Source organism: Podarcis melisellensis (genome assembly GCF_964234715.1).
Source record: "Podarcis melisellensis genome assembly, chromosome: 5".
NCBI classification, from domain to species: domain Eukaryota; kingdom Metazoa; phylum Chordata; class Lepidosauria; order Squamata; family Lacertidae; genus Podarcis; species Podarcis melisellensis.
Window position 1 is genome coordinate 73,997,159 of NC_138537.1, and position 21,288 is coordinate 74,018,446.

Sequence of the window (21,288 nt, forward strand, 5' to 3'; positions counted from 1 at the left end):
GTCCAAGCATAGTAAAGTATATCTCATGTTTTGTTAACACCACAGCATTGCACCTGGTCACCTGAGGAATGTTCCTGGTGGGTTTGGCACAGAATGTAAGGAATTCTAACAAACACCCACAAAAGTAGGTGGAAAATGAGCACCAAAACGAAAAAGACAAATTCAGGCCTTGTGAGGGGAGTCACTGAATGGCCAACTTTGAATGTTTTGATTTCTTGGTCCCTTTTGTTTATTAATTTTATTTGCAATTTTGTTGACATATGCTCTCTGGGTGACTCTCAAAATACACAACAATTAAAGTTAAATAATAATAATAAAAAGAATTAATTCAATTATTTAAAACTAAGAGGACCAGAGTGTAAGACACATTTAAAAGCACTAGGTGAACAAAGAGGTCTTCACCTGGTGCCGAAAAAGATTACATGGTGCAAGACAAACTGCTCTGGGAAGGTTCTTTGCATAACTGGGCTGCCACTACCAAAAAAGCCCCTCTTCCTCGTGGTAACCTTGTTGTAATATACAGTTACTGACTCACACTTGCATGCACAAAATGGTTAACCTGAGCCCCGAGCTCACATCAGAGTAGGTGTGGCTTAGCAGTCTCTCTGTGCTTCTTGGAACAAGCAAGAAGTCATGCGGCTATGGCTCTCTGCAAGTGAACTGAATCTCCCTAAATGGAGATTCTACAGCCTGCATCTTTGCTAGCCCAAAGACTGCATGATTCTTTTGGTAAGAAAACCAAGCCCCCCCCCCACTTTTTAAAAAGTCGTTTGGAACCTTTTTCTTCTTCATTTTTACTGTCATCAGATGGAGATATGTATGCTGTAACTTCTGGAAAAACTGTGAGTAAAATATTCAATAATTTGCAAAGCTAAGTGTGATTTAATCTAGCCTAAGTATTTTTGTAGGGAATGTTAGTTTAAAGGTAAATGAGGGAAGATGCAAAATCTAACCAAGTTTTAATGTGCTTGGACCAATCACCATTGTACTAACTCTTCTATGGGGGAGTAAGCATCTCTCTTCCATAGCATACAAACATTCAACAGTAGGACTATCTGTCAAGACCAAATCCATGCAGAGTGTGTAGAGAACATAGGCTGCATACACACTATACAGTGGTACCTTGGGTTACAGATGCTTCAGGTTACAGACTCCACTAACCCAGAAATAGTACCTCGGGTTAAGAACTTTGCTTCAGGATGAGAACAGAAATCGTGCGGTGGTGGCAGTGGGAGGCCCCATTCGCTAAAGTGGTACCTCACATTAATAACAGATTCAGGTTAAGAACGGACCTCCAGAACGAACTAAGTTCTTAACCCAAGGTACCACTGTACGTTTAAAGCACACTCAAAGCACATTTGCCCCCTCAAAGAATTCATGGCACAGTTGTTTGTTATGTATAGCTGGGAATTGCAACAGTGCCCAGAATTCTCTGGGGGAATGAATGTGCTTTAAATGTGCCTTAAAGGTATATGGCGCACACACAATCATAGATGGCTGGTTCATATGTCATGCTAGAATATAGAATATAGCCCTAGATGCATAAACTAGCATAAGCTTGAGCAAAGTCAGAGGCTTCTAAGTTCCTTCTCCCTTGTGTGTGGGCAGGAGGAGGATTTCTGCAACGTTTTGTCCTTCCCCCACCCCCCAAAAATCTTGGCTTAGTCTTGCCTACAAATCAGAGCTTGTGGTTTAAAGCAAACTCTGGTCAGTTTCTTAAAAAAACCAACTTCAAGGCATGCATTATGAAGCTGGTTTGTTGAACTAGCCAGTGTTTGTTTTAAACCACAAGCTCTGGTGTGTGATGCTATGCCAGAATTCTTTGAAAGTGAAACTAAATGCTGCATAACTCCTTCTCCTGCTGTGTGCCTCTTTTTCTTCCAGCATCCTCCTCCCCACCCCCACCCCCGGATCCTTGTCCACCATTACAGATCTTTTCATTGTGGAATCTCTCAGGAATTTCCAAGGAAACATGGTGTTTGGAAAATACTGATTTACATTACCTCAATAATCCTCCCCCAAACCCTGCCAGGTAGGTCAATATTATATTTTTACCTGTGTACAATATTACAAAGTCAGAGAGAGAGACCTATGCTGCTTGATTTCATGTGTGGAATGAGGTCTGGACTCCAGCTGGTGTGAAAAGTAGAACCATAGACCCATAGTCCCTAGTCCCTCCCTGAAGTTTTGTCTTCGTTGATTGATGACAGGTCACTGTCCTTTTCAAAGAAACCAAGTGGAACTCCGGGGAAAGAAAAGAGAAAACATATTCCAGGAGAGTTGCGAAGGCGTGTGGTTATCTGTGTAGGTTTTTGCTGAATTTGGGAATTTTTTTCAAAGATAAAATTTTAATTTTCTAGAGGTCCTTGGCCTGGGCTGTAACATTGATAGTCTTATCTCATTATGCTATACTGCACCAGCTCTCAAATGTATACAGTGGTACCTCAGGTTACATACGCTTCAGGTTACAGACTCCGCTAACCCAGAAATAGTGCTTCAGGTTAAGAACTTTGCTTCAGGATAAGAACAGAAATCGTGCTCCGGCGGCGCAGCGGCAGTGGGATGCCCCATTAACTAAAGTGGTGCTTCAGGTTAAGAACAGTTTCAGGTTAAGAACAGACCTCCAGAATGAATTAAGTACTTAACCTGAGGTACCACTGTACATTAGAAGCACATCCATGAATAAGGTAGTAATACTAAATAAATGTCCTAAATATTTACTAATTAGAACCCCCTCCACTTACAAAAATTGTGTGATTTTTACAAGTCAGAACCATAAGCCTTAGTACTGAGGCAGTAGTATTTTCCAGCAGAAACGCTGCAGTGTTTAGCTCCATGTACTGCTTGATTTTATTCTTAAAATTTGTGTACTGCTTAACCATTAAAGCCTCTACATGGTTTACATAGAACATGAAACGTACATCAAAATGAGCAGCAAAAGTCAGATGTGAAAAACAAGTTGACCAAAAATATTTTCATTATTTTCATTATTTGTTACATTTATATGCCACCATTATCCTCCAAGATCAAGGTGGTCTCCATGGTTCTCCTGCTCCCCATTTCATCCTCACAACCGCCCTGTGAGGTAAGCTAGGTTGAGAGGTAGTGACTGCCCCAAGGTCACCCAGTGAGCTTCATGGCTGAGGGGGGATCCAAACCCCCCTCGTCTCCCAGGTCATAGTTCAGAGCTCTAACCATTACACTACACTGGCTTCCAAATATAAAGAAAACCAGTAAACTCTATATATCTCATTGAAGTCAAATGGACTTAAGCAGACTTAACCGTGTACACCAGAGCGTTCCAAACTTTTCTTGTGGGTGACACACTTTTTAGACATGGATCATTTTGCAACACACTAATTCAGTTTTATTAGCAAACCAGAAGGCTGCTCACTCCCTTTTCAACCCTGGGAGGAACGTTGGGACCGTTTGTGTGACACACCTACACACGCAGCCGACACTAACGTGTCGCGACACACACAGTTTGGAAAGCTCTGGTGTACAAACTTGCAGCTGGAAGCTAATATTCTGCCGTGTAAGGGTCTTTGGGAGATGGGGTCAGATTGCAGTTTCTAGTCGAACAGTTTCTAGTGTGCTGTAGCTTTGTATAAAACTGGTAATATTCTCAGCTTTTTTTTTTTTTTAAAAAGAAAATATTATTCTAAGACACTTTCAAATGTCACATATTTGAAATCATCATAATCACCATTCCAGGCAACTTTCCTTCATAAAGATGGAATAATTTTCTTGGTGAGAAAAATCTGGTTGATGTTTAAATCAGAGGCATAACTTTCTCCCATCGCCATCTGTCGTTTTGCATCTACCTGTTCCCTAAGTGTGTTTCTGGCTCACTCGTTCTTTCTTCGTGACTAACCTCACATGCCTCTGTTGCACTCATTCATTTTGCAAGAGCAGCAGGGTTTTCCTAACTGCAAAGACATGGAATGTGCTGTGGAATGAAGTGCCATATTAGACCAGTGTCAAGATGTTAGGAAGGAGTATGGAAATGTGATCCAGACAGGGATGACGCCTTGCATAATAATGGCATGTGATGGTTCCCAGAGCAAACCTCCTTTACAGTGGTACCTTGGGTTACAGACACTTCAGGTTACAGACGCTTCAGGTTACAGACTTCGCTAACCCAGAAATAGTACCTTGGGTTAAGAACTTTGCTTCAGGATGAGAACAGAAATTGCATGGCGGCAGCGGGAGGCCCCATTAGCTAAAGTGGTACCTCAGGTTAAGAACAGTTTCAGGTTAAGAACGGACCTCCAGAACGAATTAAGTTCTTAACCCAAGGTACCACTGTATTAAACATCACTCCAGTGAGGTTTAGTGGAGGGTGGGAGGTGCTTCAGAGAGCGATTTGCCAAACCGCTCTCTGAAGCGCTCTCCTCCATTAAACATTGATGGGGTGGCATTAACCAGATGGGGCCAGCAGTAAGCAGGGGCACCCCCTCTCCCAATGAGATCAAACCCCAGCCTCGTAAAGCGGCACAGGGCTGGCACTGCTCCAGTGGTGAGGACTGGGCTGGATGGAGCTCAGTGGGCTCCTTTCGCCCTCTGTGCCCCGGGCATCATTAAAGCACTCTCTGCCACTGCCCTTATGTGCTTGTTTTCTGGGTGCAGGGTAATTACTACATGGAGAGTTTTCTGCCGTTTGATGTGGGTTCAGTCCATTTTTCCATCGCCTTCTGTTCCACATGCATTTTCAGTCTGTGAATCAGTTTTTCACACACTGGCTAGGGATTCAACTTGCAACTATTGCGAGCGCAGCTGGGGATTTCCTATTGTTGGCAAGGGCAGGACTTGTGCATAAATTCTCTGCCTTCTACAGCCAACGATTAGACTCTTTTGCACATATTGTTCTCTGAAATGCAGCCAAATCCTTTTGGAAGCAAGGTGTAATTTGCGCAGCAGCAATTTTAAAATTCTAGATACGTTTTTTCTATTAGTAGAGTTATAGCCTTATGAACCATAATGTATGGGCCTTAATTCAGAACACTAATACCCTAATCTAGCATATTGGTATGGACACAGGAACAAAATGCCAATGCATACAAAGATCTTCCCTGCTGTGAGGTCTTCCCTGTTCATTTTGATGAAGTTGGCAGCTGTGTGTGTATTATGCTTTGTCTGCGTGGAACTGATGCTTCTGTTGAAGTAAACAGGGACACCAACAGCCATGGGGGAACTTTATGTGCATATCACTGGAGCTGCAAAGCTCTGGCGAGGAATTCAGAACTGAAGAGGAAGCAACACAGTTCCAAGGGTATCCTTCAGCCCCAACTGATTGCAGTGGATCTTACTTCCAAGTAGGAAGCACTGCTAACATTTTTTTCCCTGGCAGGGCCCTTGTGCCTTTAACAGCTGCACAACAACCAGAAAATCAACTGGTGAGACATTTCACAACAAGCAGATGCAGCAGTTGGAATAAGCTACACCGGATAGAATTCTGCTTGCAGATCTGGGCCATTGATGAGAACCTGCAATGTTTAATTTATAGAAAAAAGAAATGCCAAGGTTGAAATAGGTTTGGAAACCCTACCACAACTCCCTTCACACATACATTCAAAATGTGGAAAGTCGGCGGGACCAGACCACCTTTGCTAGCCCTGTCCCCAGTGTTGTGCTCCCTGGGACTATGGTCGCCAGCAACACCTCCCGCCCCAAATATCCATGCAATTGGCACAATACTTGAAAGGGGTGTCCTCACCTGTACAACTGTATGTGCTTAGGCCATCCTTTCAAATAGGACTCGGAGCACAGGGCATGAGAGGTGGGGCCAATGGCCTGTGTGACTTTGGAGTGGTAGGCATGGTCTCCTGCCCCCTACAGACATTGGAGAGGGAAGGCTACCTAACACTTGCTCAGAGAGATTTTCATCTAGTCTTACACCATATGCTCCAGGGTTGAGCCTTAGCATTGGAAAGCACATGCTGGAGCAGAGTCTTGGTGAGGCCCGGCACATTTTAAGCTCCGACAGCCTCTGGGGCTTAGGAAAGAAAGTTACAAATGTGCTAAAGTAACTAGGTCAGACAGGGCCTAGGAAAAGCAAATACGTAAGCCAGTCAGTCATTTAATATTTATGCACTGCAGAGCCTAATCTGTGAGCATGAATCATCTGGGCACATACATACTTGAAATAACTCAACTGCTTACATCTATTAAACAGAAAATCACCAATAAATATATAGCCAAATTATAAGAGGTATCGAATGCTAACAACCTGAGTGTCACGAGCAATGTGTTAGGAAACCAAACAGCTACAGAACTTGTGTTTCCCATTCCAGAAAACATGACAGCAATCATGGTGGCTGGGGGTGGGCGGGCAGTAAGCTTGAGCAACCTGTTTCCAAGAAACTTCACTTTAATGACAAGAGGTGGGAATATTTCCAACTGGACACATCACAAAAAGCCAAACAATGGTTTACTGGGGATGCACAAATGTGCTGGTTCCCTGAGAGCAGCAGCTCACAGCTGCTTTGCTCCTCTTGGTCCTTTTAACACAGCATGGTGCAGCAGCTACACCAAGCTGTGTACTTCAAACTGGGATTGTGGTTAAGGTCTCTCCTCCTCACAGTGACCTGTAGTCAAAGTTTTTGCTGTCTTGGGCTTTGACAACCTTGTCTCAGCTGCCATGTCACAGTAAAAGGATTGGGTAAGAACTCCTTTCTGGGAACAAGCTAAGGGTTGGGTTCATGCCCCACCCCACATTGACAGAGTGTGCATTAGCCCACCCTGCCTTGTTACACTCCTGTTATGCTCCCATTTCACCCTTTTCCGGGTCCAAAACGGCCCATGTGTTGCCGGTTGTGCATGAATTGAATGTGCTCAAAATGGTCACAGCCTGTAACGGAAATGCGAAATGAGGAGTTAGTGGTGCACAGCAATAGCTCCTCTCATGCTGAGACCTTTTTGGGGTCTGGGAGCTTTAGCTAGCTGCATTTCTTATCTTGAAATTGAATGCCTGCAGATAAGGTGGCTAATTTCTTATCTATCACTTTGTCATGGGTAGATCTTCAGAGAGCCCCAAGTCAAAGGGGCACTGGTGTACATTCCAGGAAGAATGTACAACAACAGTAGGCTTGAACACAGCTACAAGCTGTCTCTCCTAATACTGTACACAAGAGTTTGTGTGAAATAGTGCATACTTGTTCTTTATACTGTATACATAGTTACTCAGACCAGTGTACAGCTCAACAATTGTGTATATGGGTCCACAGATTGTAAGGCTGCTGCTCTCTTACCATATCCCTTCCCCCAAACTGCTACACTATTCTGTAAAGTAACTTAAAATGAAGTGAGATAAAATGGGGAAAGAGACAAGAGGAAAAAAAGAAAACCACATATATTTTCACTGGAGTTCATGGAAGTTGGCTGCCCTTTTCTATTTGAATGGCAAGTAGAACTGAGCACCCAATATCCACAGGCACCTTTGAAACCTTTAGGTTTAATTACTTGACTAAATTTTACTTCCCTTTCCCTTTTGATGCATGATAAGACCTGCATAGGCACTAATTGACTCATAGATCCCAATGCAGGTGTGAAGGTGATTTAAAAGGGCCCATTTGCAATGATGTTCTGGATGCTAATTAAACCCTCAGAAGTTCTGTGAACTTCCATTTTCCTGCTGTCAAGGTTAAAAAACTGAAATATGGAAAGTACATTCGACAAATGAGAATCATTACATTTTTCTCATTTGCTGTGCTTGAATTAAACTTTCTAACCCTTCAGGTTTAGAGGTTTAATAGTTAGCTTTTTTTATCCTTGGTGTGCTTTGCTACCCAATCCTATCAGGAGGAAACATAAATTGACCCTTCCAGGTATGTAGTAGTTTAGCAGTAATTAAGGGCAAAACCACTGGAATATGGCAGACTTATCTGAAAAGTGTTAGTTTGGGAAAGGAAAAATAGTAGATACAGACAAAAGGAGAATTCCCTGGATGCCTAGATCCAGGTTTAGGACAACTACTCTTTGGTGAGAAAGCTCCAGCAGAGATTTAAAATCACAAAGCATGCAGCAAAGTAAAGGGTGGAAATATAGGCTGTCAGATCTTTAAAAATATCCCCTTCTACGTTGCGTCCCCACTTCCTGTAGCATGGAGAGAGACCACGTATTTGCTAAGTTAAAAATGGTTTACTTACAAATTCTTCAAAGGTCAGAACCATGTGCTTTCCCATACAGCAACAATTAAAGGCAGGCGGTATAACTTAGATTCCAAAACGGTAAGCAGGGGTGCCAACTTGGATAAATATTGTGGAGGCCCAGGTAATCCCTGTCCCACATAACCAATTTTGTGGATGCTGAAGCCCCTGTGGCACTTATGAGTTGGCTTCTATGATGATAAGAATTTCTAAATTATTTATATAGAAACACAAAGATGGTTTGCTTAAGCTTGGAGCATCCAGTTTAGGCCTCATTGCTGGTAGGGTTCACATGGTGGAAGAGAGAACAAAGAGTTTGGTAACCCTTTCTCCCAAGGTGAGAGGGTGTGACCAAGTTAAGCCTGGCAGGACAGCTTATTCTATGGTCTTAACCCCTTCATACATTAATTAGAGTTAAGCATGTTGGCTATACAAGGCTGGATATGTTGCATGATAGCCTCTCGTGCTCTGCTGTCATTAAGTTCCTCTCTAGTGGCTACCTAGAGTGTGCCCTCTCTGCTTTGTTCCCCTCTGGGTCTTGGGGCAGTTTTCTCATATTCCCAAACATCATTGCAGTTAACTTTACCTTAGGCCTTTGCTATATAGTTACACCCTTCCCATTTAATGGATTCTTTTTTTTTTTTTAAATAATTTTTATTAAGGTTTTCCAAATTAAAACAAATAAAATCCAATTCATAAACTTTTTCCAATATCCAGGACTTCCCCTCCCCACCCCCTCTTGTGTTCCAAATCTTCCAAAAAAGCAATAATATTCAACAAATTCTTATTCCCAAAATACACTCATCATCAATAACTCAATTTATCCAAATTTCCATCCCCTAAGGTCGACCTATTCCCTTCCACGAGTTCCCCCCTTTCAAATATAATACAGATGAAAATAGAATAAAAACAAACAATAATTTTACAACCTTTGGATTCCAAATTTCCCTCCCCTCTTTCCCTGTTGCGTTCCCCCTATCCCTCCACTTCTAGTGTCTTCCTGATGAACCCACCTTTCACTAAACCCACATCCCTCTGGTTCTTTACCGGCCTTTTTTTTTTTTAAAATGGCATATATTAAACTTCTGGCATTTTTAAAATTACAGATGTCCAATCATAGAAGGAGTCTATCAAAGGGGGCCCATTTCTTCTATCCAGATTTTTATATCCAGGAGTATAAACTCCAATTTTATATCCATAAGCTTGTCAAATCTGGATATCCCAAATGTTCCCACTCCAATTCTGTCCAGTTCTTGTTGTTTCCTTGTTCTTGTCAATCACTCTCCTCCTTTTTACTTCCCTGTTCCCTCACAGAAATGTTCTTTTTCCAAAGGCTTCTAGTGTCTCTACAGAGGCTTGTTATTCAGGAGCAAAACATTACATCATGTTCCTTTCATTTTTCAACAGATTAATCCATTGTTTCCAGTAAAGTGTAGGCCTCTGTAGACAAAATAATGTTCCATTTCTGCAGTTTCCCAGGAGATTAAAAGTTCTATCCAACTGTTCAAGTTTCCCGTCGAAAACACATGCAATGTCCCTCAGCTCCTCTAGGTGGATTACAATAACAAAGTTCCCTTCCAGATCACATCCGCCAGTCCAAATAACTTATAAATCCTTATTTGAAACAATTTATCTCCAATTTATAACAAATGTAGCCGGCAAAGTCCTCATAACAAAGTCTCAATTTCATTCTTCCGTTTTGACAGCTCTTTGACAGCTGTCAAAACCTCCGTTGTTCTTCTCCAGGCATTTTCACGAATCGCTCCAGGGATTCCGGGGGGGTTACTTTTTAATACAAATTCCACTTTTCTCCTCCAGCTCAATCTTATAAATTTCCCTCGCGAAGTTGCTAGTTCGGCAAGATAAGGTTCTTCTCGATCTTAGTTATCCAGTCCTTTGTTTTGGCTCTTCTACAATTTGGGGGGGGGGGCTGACTTCCTTTTTTCCACCTCCCCCGTGGCTCCAAATTCTAAAAATTTATCCCTCTTTTTAGTCCATATTCCAATTACTCACGGGTTCTTCTTTTGGGTCCAAATTTTCAATAGAAGAAGTCAGCGCTCTCCGCCGGATGGCATGCGGCTGCGCTCGGCAGGGATAGCAGAGGACTCAAAGCACCACGCTCCTCCCCGGCACCCAATCCGTAGCCTTTAAAAAGGCTCCTTCACGAATCGAGAGGGCTCTGATGGTGCCAGCCGAGTCTCCATGTCCACGGCCTCCGTGGCCGTGGTTTTTAAGGGTCCCCGCATCGCCGGTGCGGTAGGACCCAGCCCCTGCCGAGCAGGCTCCCTCCGGAGCTCGGAGGGAGCCCGCCATTCGGCGATGGCGCCGACCCGGAAGTCCCCCATTTAATGGATTCTTTAATGGCTTTGCAGTTTCATCGCAGCCTGCAGGTATAAAAAGAAAAGAAAAAAGAATTGCATTCTCAATAAATCAAGAGGAAGGCATCTTTATTTGATGTGCCGAGTCTCATTTGTGGATGTATGTCTCCAGACTGTATTAATGTCTGCACATTCTTTAATCCCGCCCCTCCTTTTGGCTGGACCTTCTCACACTTCACTACTGATTCTAATCTATTTCTGTCTTAGTTTAATTTGAAGCAAGTCAAAATCCATCAGAAGAAGAAGAAGAAGAAATGGAATGAGAAGGGCTATCACAAATGTTTTAACTGCTAATAAATGCCCAGAGGAATTGTACACCTATTAGGTTTTACCTCTCGATTGCTGTACCAATAAAGCTCTTACCTCGATAACGGGGAAGGGAAACTGTAGCTCTTCAGATGCTGTTGAACTACAACTCCCATCAGCCCCAACCAGCATAGACAATGGTTCAGGGATGATGGGAATTTTAGTCCAGCAACTTCTGGGGGAAGGCATATGTTCTCCATCCATGCTCTTCCAGTAACTAACTACCTAATCTTACAATCCTAAATTCCCAATCTCTGGGAATAAACCTGGGTGAAATAACTGAGTAAACATGGAAAGGTTGAGGGTTTGTGGTACGGCTGAAGACATTCTCCCGCCTGAAGCAAGGATGGTGGCACCCCATTGAAAGCAGAGAAGCTGACCGGATTGGCAGTTGAATCTTCTCTGACTACTGGAAATAGGACAGCACTCTCCACCCCCCACAAGGTCAGTAGGCTACTTTATGGTACAGGGTTGGCCATGTGGCACACGCAGCTCTAGTCTCCAACACCTTACTGCTACCCCCTGAGCCCCAGCTACAAAATCTGTGGCTCAAAACTGCCACCTCACCTTGTGCCATGGTAGGGCTTCTCTTACCCCAGAAAGTGGCTGCAGCAGGCCTACAGCATAGCATAGAGACATATAGAAATGATCTCACAATCGGAACCAAACTTTGTTATGGGGCAACTAGTCAGTATAGTCTGCATTAGGGATGGCGGAGAAATTTGATTCAGTTTGCATTTAAAAGTGAGTTTCCATGACAATATGAAGACTGAAATGCAACCACACTTCAAAATTCACACTTAACCTGAATTTTGTGGTGCATTTTTCTAACCAAGCAATGTTTACAAAAATACACATAAAAATGAATATGCTACTTAAACTAACATGCAAAAATGAATTTTATTAAGAGAAATTGTTTGCAAGGAATGTGTACACTAGTTAAAAATGTATATAAAATGTGTTTATTTGGAGAAATTCACAGTGTAATGCTGAATAATTTTCATGATACTCTTCCCCCCATGATACTCTTAAAAAAGAACAACCCACAAATTGCTGCAGCAATGTGGAGAAGTAAGTGGGAAGTAATGTGGAAATTTAAGATTGGAAAATGAAAAAGTTAAGAGAACTGAAACTGACAATTCCTTCCATTCGTAGTCTGTATTCCTTAAGGGGCATACAACAAGCTAAAGAACCTCCTATTTTAATAAGAGAAATATTTCTCTTAAGATTGTGGTGATGAATTTTTTCTTTTTGAACATCTTTGATATATTTTCCAGGGGCATGACTATAGCTTGGTGATATAGCAGATGGTTGGCCTGAAGAGCGTCTCAGGTTCAGTCCATGGTACCCCAATTTAAAATGAAGTAGCAGAACTGGGAAATACCTTTGCTGGCTGAGAGCATGGATGCCAGAAATAGACACAGTAGAGAGCACTGGGCTAGACCAGGGGTGAGGAACCATGTCACACCACATGCTGCTGAACTGCAACTCCCATCATCCCTGACCATTGGGCATGCTTGCTGGGGCTGATGGGAATTGCAGTTCAGAAATGGCAGGTCCCTCAACCCTGGTCTAGACAGACCAGTGACCTACTTCGGTATAAGGCTGGTTCTTATTTTGTTGTAAGTCTGAGTCCTTTTCAGGCATTACGTCTAGGTGTTATTTAAACATGTGGGGGGCAGTGGGAGTGAGTTCACTATCTCAGCCCCCTTGTTGCTAACCCTTCCAACTTGTGGTAGGTGAACGTCTGCAGTGGGGAGCCCCAATTTCCCATGGTTCTAAAATGCATGGGGAGCATCCATAGGTACAAAAGCTTCCCTGCAGCAGAAATTCATCTTTCTCAGTTTGAAAGGTGACAGAAATGTCAATAGGGATGTTGTTGGCAGACATATTCCCTCTGCTCCTCTCATACTTCTAGCCTGAAGTATTACTTCTGTTATACTGATTTCCATAAATGTTTCTCTCCCTGAGTTCGGTCTTAAAGGTAAGCATCTCGTGATGATTAGTGAGGCAGCAAATGAATGTCAGTGGCTCTCTGGGCGTGGAATTATTTCCTCAATAGGTAATTGGTTTGCAGAGTTTGGTGCATGTGTCTGAGATTTCTCTCTCTCTCTCTCTCTCTCTCTCTCTCTCTCTCTCTGTGTGTGTGTGTAAAAAGAACACAATATTTGTCACTTAAACCTTACAAGAAGGACAGGTTACATATTGCAATCAGTTAGTCATTTCCCCACCACAGAGATGGTTAGAGCTGATAAGGTACTGCATATAATATGCTGGATGTGGGTTCGAATGTTGACAACACTGTGCTATCTCAAGCACTGGCGTGTCTTCAGAATGGCTTCTTAGGACGTGCCACTTATCCATTTCTCTAGGCTGCCGAAACCCATTATCAATTTCACTTAACATCTCTTTTTTTAAAAAAACGTATCTTTATTAAAGATTTTCTTGGTTTACAAAAGTATATGCAATCTCTCTCCCCTCCCCCGCCCCAGTAACATGTTTAACAGATCAGTTTCATGAACATCTCTTTTTGAAACTTTTCCTTGCAAGGCACTGACATGACCAGCCACCAGGTGGAACACTTTGAAAAGCATATGAAAGGCGGTTGAAGAAATTGTATCCTGGATCAATTGCTCTTTTTCAGCAGTGCCGTTTGCTGTTATTAAACTCTCAGCATCTCATTTGTCTGCTCTGGATAACCACGCTCAGAAGCATGTTCATGACCCTGGTGATGAGAGCTGATATGGCTGTCTTCATATCTCTTCATTTTAAGCCCAGAAAAACAAACACACTTGATAACTTTTCTGCCTCGACAGCAGCCCTGTGAAGCAAATTTATGCACAGTGCACTTCTGATGTCTTTTTTTTTTTGGAAGGGGGTAGCTATCATGAAAAGGATTAGCAAATGTTAAGGAGAAGGCTCTGAGAAAGCTGCTGCCTTTCCTCACCAATTACTGTAGTTCAAAAGGCAACTCAAAATCGGCACTGCCAAAGATGCCGTCCACAAGTTGGAGCTGCAAATTTCTTTAATCTGCAAATCTGTTTGTTGGAGAGCAATTTGTGTGTGCATGTGTGTTTGTGGGGAAAATATAGGATGCTTCTTGACAGTAACAACAAATCTATACATTCGATGCTAAAGATAAATTTGTGGAAATTGTAATGAATAGATAAAACCTTTATTTTTTTAAAAAAAATAAAATGTTTTTACTGAGTTTTTCTTGGGTACAATTTGCAGATGAAACCTTTATTGATAGAGAAGCTACCTCATTATATATATAACTCATGAACTACTTCGAAGCAGACTAGAAAAAAAGGATGATCAAGGTGAGACAATGAAGGACCCTTATGTGCAGCCCATATCTCCCAAATGTCTGGTGGATAAGAAGACAGTGGGAGGCACCTTTAAATGTGTAGACGTGGAATTACAATCTGAGCCCCCTGTGATGTACAATAAAGTAAGACCAAATCAAGGTGTGAAACCTCAAAGCTCCTGGCACAGCTATCTTAAATTGTCTCCGAATGAATTAGCTTCCCCCCCAACTCCAAAATCTAGCCCCAAATCACCAAGAAAAGAGGATCACTACACTCTCTCCAAGCAGTCATCCTCGAAAAGAGCCAACGGGTGTGTTTTTTTAGACACCAAAGAATTGCTGGACGTGGTGGTGACATAGATCCAGCTCCCCGAAGGGCCCGGGGCCTAAAAGTGCTGTCTTGGAATATCGCGGGTTGGCACGCCAAGAAAAATAATCAACAATTTTTGTGCTACCTTAAGCAATTTGACATCATCTTCTTTCAGGAGACATGGCAGAATGACCCTATATTTCTTAATGGGTATAACTGCCACTACCTGCCTGCCTCTCCATCTCTAAGGGGCGGCAGATCTAGTGGTGGCCTAGCTTGCTTCATTTCCACGGAGCTGGCGCATTCTCTAACAGCCCTACCCAGCTGCAATTCTTTAGCAACAGCCGCTCTACTTAGCTTCAAGAGAACTACTCTCTTGCTGGTCAATGTCTATATTCCCCCAGGCCAAAAAAACCCCGTTGTCAAGGCTACATGGGCTGAGCTAGAGGCGTTTTTAGAGCCTCTCGAATCTACTTACCCGTCTGCCCTGACTATTGTGTGTGGAGACTTCAACGCTTGTATAGGAACAGATGACAACAGTCTATACACTCATTTCAACCAATTTATGGACCCTGAAGAACAGACGGATATTGGTGCGACACGACTGTCCAAAGATAGTAGAAGTAATTTCCCAGGTCTCTGCTTAGTGCAGGCTGCCAGACGGAGGGAACTGCTGATATTAAACGGCAATATAGAGGGGGACCGCCCCGGGGAATATACCCATTTCTCCAAGGCTGGGGGAAGCGTTATAGATTATATCTTAATCTCAAGATTTGCTCACAGCTTTGTAAGGAAGTTCCAAGTGGGCCACAATACTCTGAGTGATCACCTACCTCTAATTTTAGAGCTTGCAGGTCGGCCTTTTGACTATTCTATTGCCGAGCCACAATATATACCTTCTGTAAATTTGGATATACCTGCCCCCAAAAGACTCAAATGGTCCCCAATACTGAATGAAAATCTAACCCTCCTTCTTCAGTCAGTGGAGTTAAAGCTTATTCGCTCCGCTATTGTATCAGGCAATTCAGTAGATGCGATTATGGAACGCTTTAAATTACTTTTGGAAAGATTGAAACCCCATTTAACAACAGTGATACATAGCTCCGCTACAAAGAGGGCAAAGGACGGAGCTAGCTGGTTTGACCTGGAGTGCAGGCAAACAAGGAGACAAACGAGAACAGCCTACCAGAGATACAGGAAATCAGGGACTGCCCTCCTACTTAATGCTTATATTTATCTGAGACGGTCTTACAAACAATTACTAAGGAGAAAGAAACTGGAAGCTGAAAGAGCCGCATGGCACAGTTTGGTTAAGGCATCGCACGAGAAAGATACTACTTGCTTTTGGCGAACCATATCTGGTCTACTGGACCAGGAGCGTACTAATTCCATCTGTACAGTGGAACCAATGGAGTGGTTGCGCCATTTTCAATCTTTGTTCTATGACCAGGAAGCCCAACATTACAAACTATGCATTCAATTGGAGGACCTACCTCATTGGCCACCAGTAACTGCAAAGGAAGTTGAGAATTTAATCGCACAATTAAAGAACAACAAGGCCCCAGGGAATGATTACATCCCTGCCGAACTTCTGAAGTCCAACATTGGCTGGTGGGCCCCCCTGCTGGCGTCTTTATTTTCTTGGATCGACTCAACGGGTTTACTCCCAGATGGTTGGACTGAGGCAATAATTATCCCAATCTATAAAAAAGGACCCATGACAGACCCGGCGAGTTATAGACCAATCAGCCTTCTGCCTATACCCAGCAAACTATATGCCAAACATCTTTATATCAAGCTAACTAGCTGGCTGGAAACTGAAGCTATTCTAGCGGAAGAGCAAGCGGGTTTCAGGCAAGGCAGATCCACCATAGACCATTGCTTCACCCTAGCCTATTTAATTGACAAATATGCCAAAAAATCCCGTGGGGTGTTATATGCAGCCTTTATCGATCTAAAGGCTGCTTTCGATTCAATTCCACGTGTAAGACTCTGGGATAAATTGAGCACATCAAGTATAGACAAAAGACTATTATCTCTGATCAGCTGTTTATATAAAGACACGGTGCTGCATGTAAGAACTTCGTTAAATGGCCATCTTATAGGACCAGTTCCTGTCAGTAAGGGGGTCAAGCAAGGTTGCATCCTGGCCCCAGTTCTATTCAACATCTACATCAATGATATGGTTAACTGTTTGTCATCTCCGGACTTCCACGCCCCCAAACTGGCTGACAAATCAATATCAGTGCTTTTGTACGCTGATGATGCGATACTCCTATCTCGAACAAGAATAGGCTTAAATAGGCTCATAGGTGAATTTTCAGCATACTGTAGGAGAGAGCAACTTGCAATAAACTATCAGAAAACCAAAATTATGGTTTTTGCAAGGAAACACAGACAGTACAGCTGGAGGATGGATAACCAGACAATTGAACAGGTTAAAGCCTTCAAATATCTGGGTATCGTTTTCCAGTCGACCGGGTCCTGGGATGTCCATCAAAAATGTGCCAAAGAAAAAGCAGCTCAAAGTATCAAGATGCTGTCCCGCTTCTTTTACACGAAGGGGGGCAGATACATCCCAGCAGCCCTTGAAGTTTTTCAAGCAAAACCTCTGGCGCAGTTACTGTACGGGGCACAAATCTGGACGGGGAACCACTGCTCCAGTCTTGAAACTGTTCAGTCTAAATTTCTAAGGCAGATATTCGGCGTCCCCTCCTGTGTTCCAAACGCAGCATTACGACTCGAGGCCTGCCTTCCATCTGTGGAAACTTGGACCTGGCAGAGAACATTCAACTATTGGCTTCGTCTTAATCTGAATCCACCTGGTCTACTGCCTCTAGTAATGCAAGACCCTCACAAAAGCAAGTGGTTCAAAACTGTGCATCAAAAACTCCTTACATGCGGTCTGCATTCACAGTCCCTACTATCAATGGGCCTCATTAAAGCAAAGAGTCTAATAGGCCAGCGCCTGAAAGACATTGAACGACAAAACAACCTGACTATCTTAAAGAAACTGTGCCCATGGTATACCTACTTTCCCCCTTCTCATTTTGACTCTCCAGCTTCATATTTGTTTAAACTAACCATCCCAAAATACAGACGTGCCTTTACATTGGCTAGATGGGATGTTCTTCCCTCTGCTGTACTCGAAGGTCGTTACCAAAAGACTCCATTTGAAAAACGACTTTGCCCATGTGGAGATGGTAACACGGAAACAGTGTCCCACGTCCTTCTATCTTGCCCCCTTTACAAAGACCTAAGGAATGAGATTATTACTCCACTCATTCTCTCCAACCCCGGCCGTTCACCAGACATTACACTGTATTTTCTATTATCTGATACGGATAGTCAGATAACAGAGAAGGTCGCGAGGTACATCGAGAGAGCTGCGAAATTGAGGGCCACCATCTGAGTGACAGACTTGTTCATCTGACGGACCTCCTTTTGCTTGTTCTTTTCTTCCTTTTATCCCTATTTTCACTTTTAACTCTTGTATAGCTGTGGCCTGTTGGCTTTGCTAATAAAGTTTTGATTTGAGCAAACTCATGAATTGTTAAAACTGCTGTCAATAGCAGGCTTTTTAAAACAACAACAACTGTTTGTTGTATTTGCTGGGTCTTTATAACAGTCCTTACTTTCTGATATTCGTATGCTATGCTGTAACCTAAAATTCTCTGAGGGGCTTACAGTGAATAAAGAAAAACAACAACTGTAATACAAAACATAAACCATTAAAAGGGAAAGAGCTAGATAAATAGAACAAAACAGAATTTTGTTTTAAGGTTCCAGACCACTTAAGCTATTTAAAAGGCCTGGATGAACAGAACTATCTTTACATGGGATGAAAAAAGATCACAAAGATGGTGCTGGGTGAGCCTTTTTTAGAAGGCTACTCCGCAACCAGGGTGCTACTACTGAAAAGGCTTTGGTGGTTACTTCACTTTGTGGTCACTTCATTCACCCTGGAGCAAGCAGGACATTGAAGAGATCCAGGTCAGATATATATGGGAGAAGATGATATTTGGGTTATGCACCAAAAGGTGGCCTATATCGTTACATATAAATGAATTTATAATTCAGATGAACCCCAGACCATGGTTTGGAGACACAGAATTGCCATGTATGAGGAGAGGAGAATACAAAAGTCCAGGTCTCAGTGTCTCCTCATGTGTCTCACATCAAACCATGATTTGGTGTTGCATCTGAATCAGCTTACTATTGCACCTGATGTCTAGCCTAAATATCCATGTGTGCACAAGTATATCTGTTACTTACTTTGAACCTTTTAAAAACCCGAGAGCTTTTAAAAGATCCTTTACCCCTACTCTTTAAATCCATCTTCGGCTCTAGTGATAGCAAATGGGGGGGGGGAGATGTGGAGAGAAGAAAAGCATTGGAAGAGACAGTTTAGCTATAAAACTAATCTAAGGCTGTGTGATCATTAGCACCTTAAGACTCAGTCCATTTCCCTACATGGCATTTCAAGTCACATTTGCATGTTGCTGCACAAACCAGAGAGCGAGGTGGGATGTCCTATGCATATTACCTGTTTGTTTCCCTGGCACCTGCACCTGCCTCTATTCGTTAAGCTGTGATTGCACATGCAAAACAGCTGCCTCACAGGAACACACCTCAGCTGAACTGTGAAGTGATTGTGGCTTATTGTTTTCAAACTGGATGAGAGTTGGTTGGAGGGGAAAGGCATCAAAGTGCAGTATTCCTCAAGAACTACGGGATATGGATGGTGGCTAATAAACATTGTGTGGACACAGGTTCAGACATTGGGAGTGGAAGGAAGCCTACTGGAGCCAGAGGAAAAGGTAATGCTTATACAGCCTTGTTAATTCATCTATGAAATGTTATAGGTGTTAAAACCAGGCCCTCTCCAGCTAATTCAACATAACTGGGGCCATGGGTGTAGCTAAGGAGGGGTGGCTGCCTCCTTAAATCAATAAAATTCGATAAAAATACATAGCAAACTGAGGTTCTGCCCCCCAAACAAAAGGCCTGCCCCCCTAGCAAAAATCCTGGCTATGCCCATGACTGGGGCAGTTTTGTGCTTAAATGTGGCAGTAGCAGTTGAATGTGTTTATTTTAGCTTTCAGACCCAAGCTGGCACACTGTGTATTTCATTGAAATGTTTTGAGTTGAGGTCCTTCTTGAGGTAATTGGATGCTGAAATGAATCCTCCCCTTCCCCCGTTGAATCTGGTGTTTCTTCTCTAGCTTAAATTCATCCACTTCTTGAGTCCTTTCCCCTCAGTTCTTTTTGTTTTACTTTGTCTTCCTTCTACCATAGGCTCTTAACTGCCATTTTCACTGAAAATTCCTCTCAAGTTCCATCTTCCTTTGTTCACAGCTTGGCCTCCCATTGGTCAGGGCAAAGATGCCATGACATCATCACCCTGACCAGGTCATTCCTCTGATGTTGCTCCTTTTTTGCCTGTGAGAGTTGTGATGAAGGAGAGTGTGTTCAGCTGACACAGTTGAGGGTGGAGTGGAAGGTTAGGTGCTTTCCCCCTTGCTTCTCTTTCTTTTGTTAACCCAAGAACTGAATAATGTTTTCCCTCATAAAATGTGACATTAAGGGTTCTGTTGCTCTTTTTAAAGGCGTTTAAATAATTCACAATGGTGTATCTCCACAGCGCTGGAAACGTTGTTAACAAGTGTCTCTCTAGAGAGTCACGGTTCTGCTTTGAAATTCTCACTCCATGTGAGAAAGGAAGAGTTCAGAACTTCTTGGCACCATAGAAACTGTATTACGCTGGCATATTATCATTTATTCATATAGCATAATCTATGTACATGGTGCTTTGGAAAGAACAGGCATGTGAGCGTTTTATTTTACTGGATATTGAATATTGGAACATAAGCATTGTGATTTTCAGTATGTGCAATATGGAAACAATATGTTCCAAAATTTGTATTTGAAAACGTGTTTGAGAACATGGGCACATGCCACAGGCAATTCCCAGTTAACCATGAACTCCCTGTGGCATTATATGAAAATACTTGTTTTCTCCAAAGCCATATTGATCTGAAGCCTCTTAAATCAAAGGATTTGTTGTTTGAGGTACATTCTTGCTTTAGGACCATAGTTTTCAAACTATGAAGAAACTTGGGGTACCTCAGAAGCTGATCAGCAGTTCCTTGATGAGATCACCATAATGGCAGGCTTTATTATTATTAATTGATTGAATATATTTCAAGGGACGCGGGTGGCACTGTGGGTTAAACCTCAGAGCCTAGGACTTGCCGATCAGAATGTCAGTGGTTCGAATCCCCATTGCTCGGTCCCTGCTCCTGCCAACCTAGCAGTTCGAAAGCACGTTAAAGTGCAAGTAGATAAATAGGTACCGCTCCGACGGGAAGGTAAACTGCGCTTCCGTGTGCTGCTCTGGTGCGCCAGAAGTTGCTTAGTCATGCTGGCCACATGACCCGGAAGCTGTATGCCGGCTCCTTCGGCCAATAAAGCGAGATGAGCGCCGCAACCCCAGAGTCGGTCACGACTGGACCTAATGGCCAGGGGTCCCTTTTACCTTTTATATATATTCATATATTTCTCTGCAATACAGTCCACTGCTTGGAAAGTCTAAAACAGCCGGGATTCAAGGGGAGGGGGAATGCTATTAAAAATTGGAAAAGATCTGGCACAACACTGCCCCAACAGTAATGCAGATGTGCAGGTGCACGTGAGCATGTGACCCATGTGAGCGTCTACCTCCTGATACAGTACAGATACAGGTTGAGCTGCACTTTTAATTACATCCTGTGGTGATAGCCTTCCGCCTGTTTCACTGTAACCTCTGCATTGCGTAGAAAAGTGGATTTGAATTTT

At 42.8% G+C, this 21,288-nt stretch overlaps 1 protein-coding gene and 1 long non-coding RNA gene across 2 annotated transcripts in view; one reads left to right on the top strand and one right to left on the bottom strand.

The window, feature by feature from the left end:
* LOC309371320 overlaps nt 1-21,288 on the bottom strand; it is a 223,000-nt gene that overhangs the window by 74,354 nt on the left and 127,358 nt on the right. The gene's annotated exons all lie outside the window — the stretch shown is intronic.
* FAM13C (family with sequence similarity 13 member C) overlaps nt 18,857-21,288 on the top strand; it is a gene marked incomplete at its 3' end in the record, with an annotated part of 73,992 nt that continues 71,560 nt past the window's right edge. The window contains exon 1 of the mRNA XM_081913662.1: nt 18,857-19,271. The remainder of the gene's footprint in view (nt 19,272-21,288) is intronic.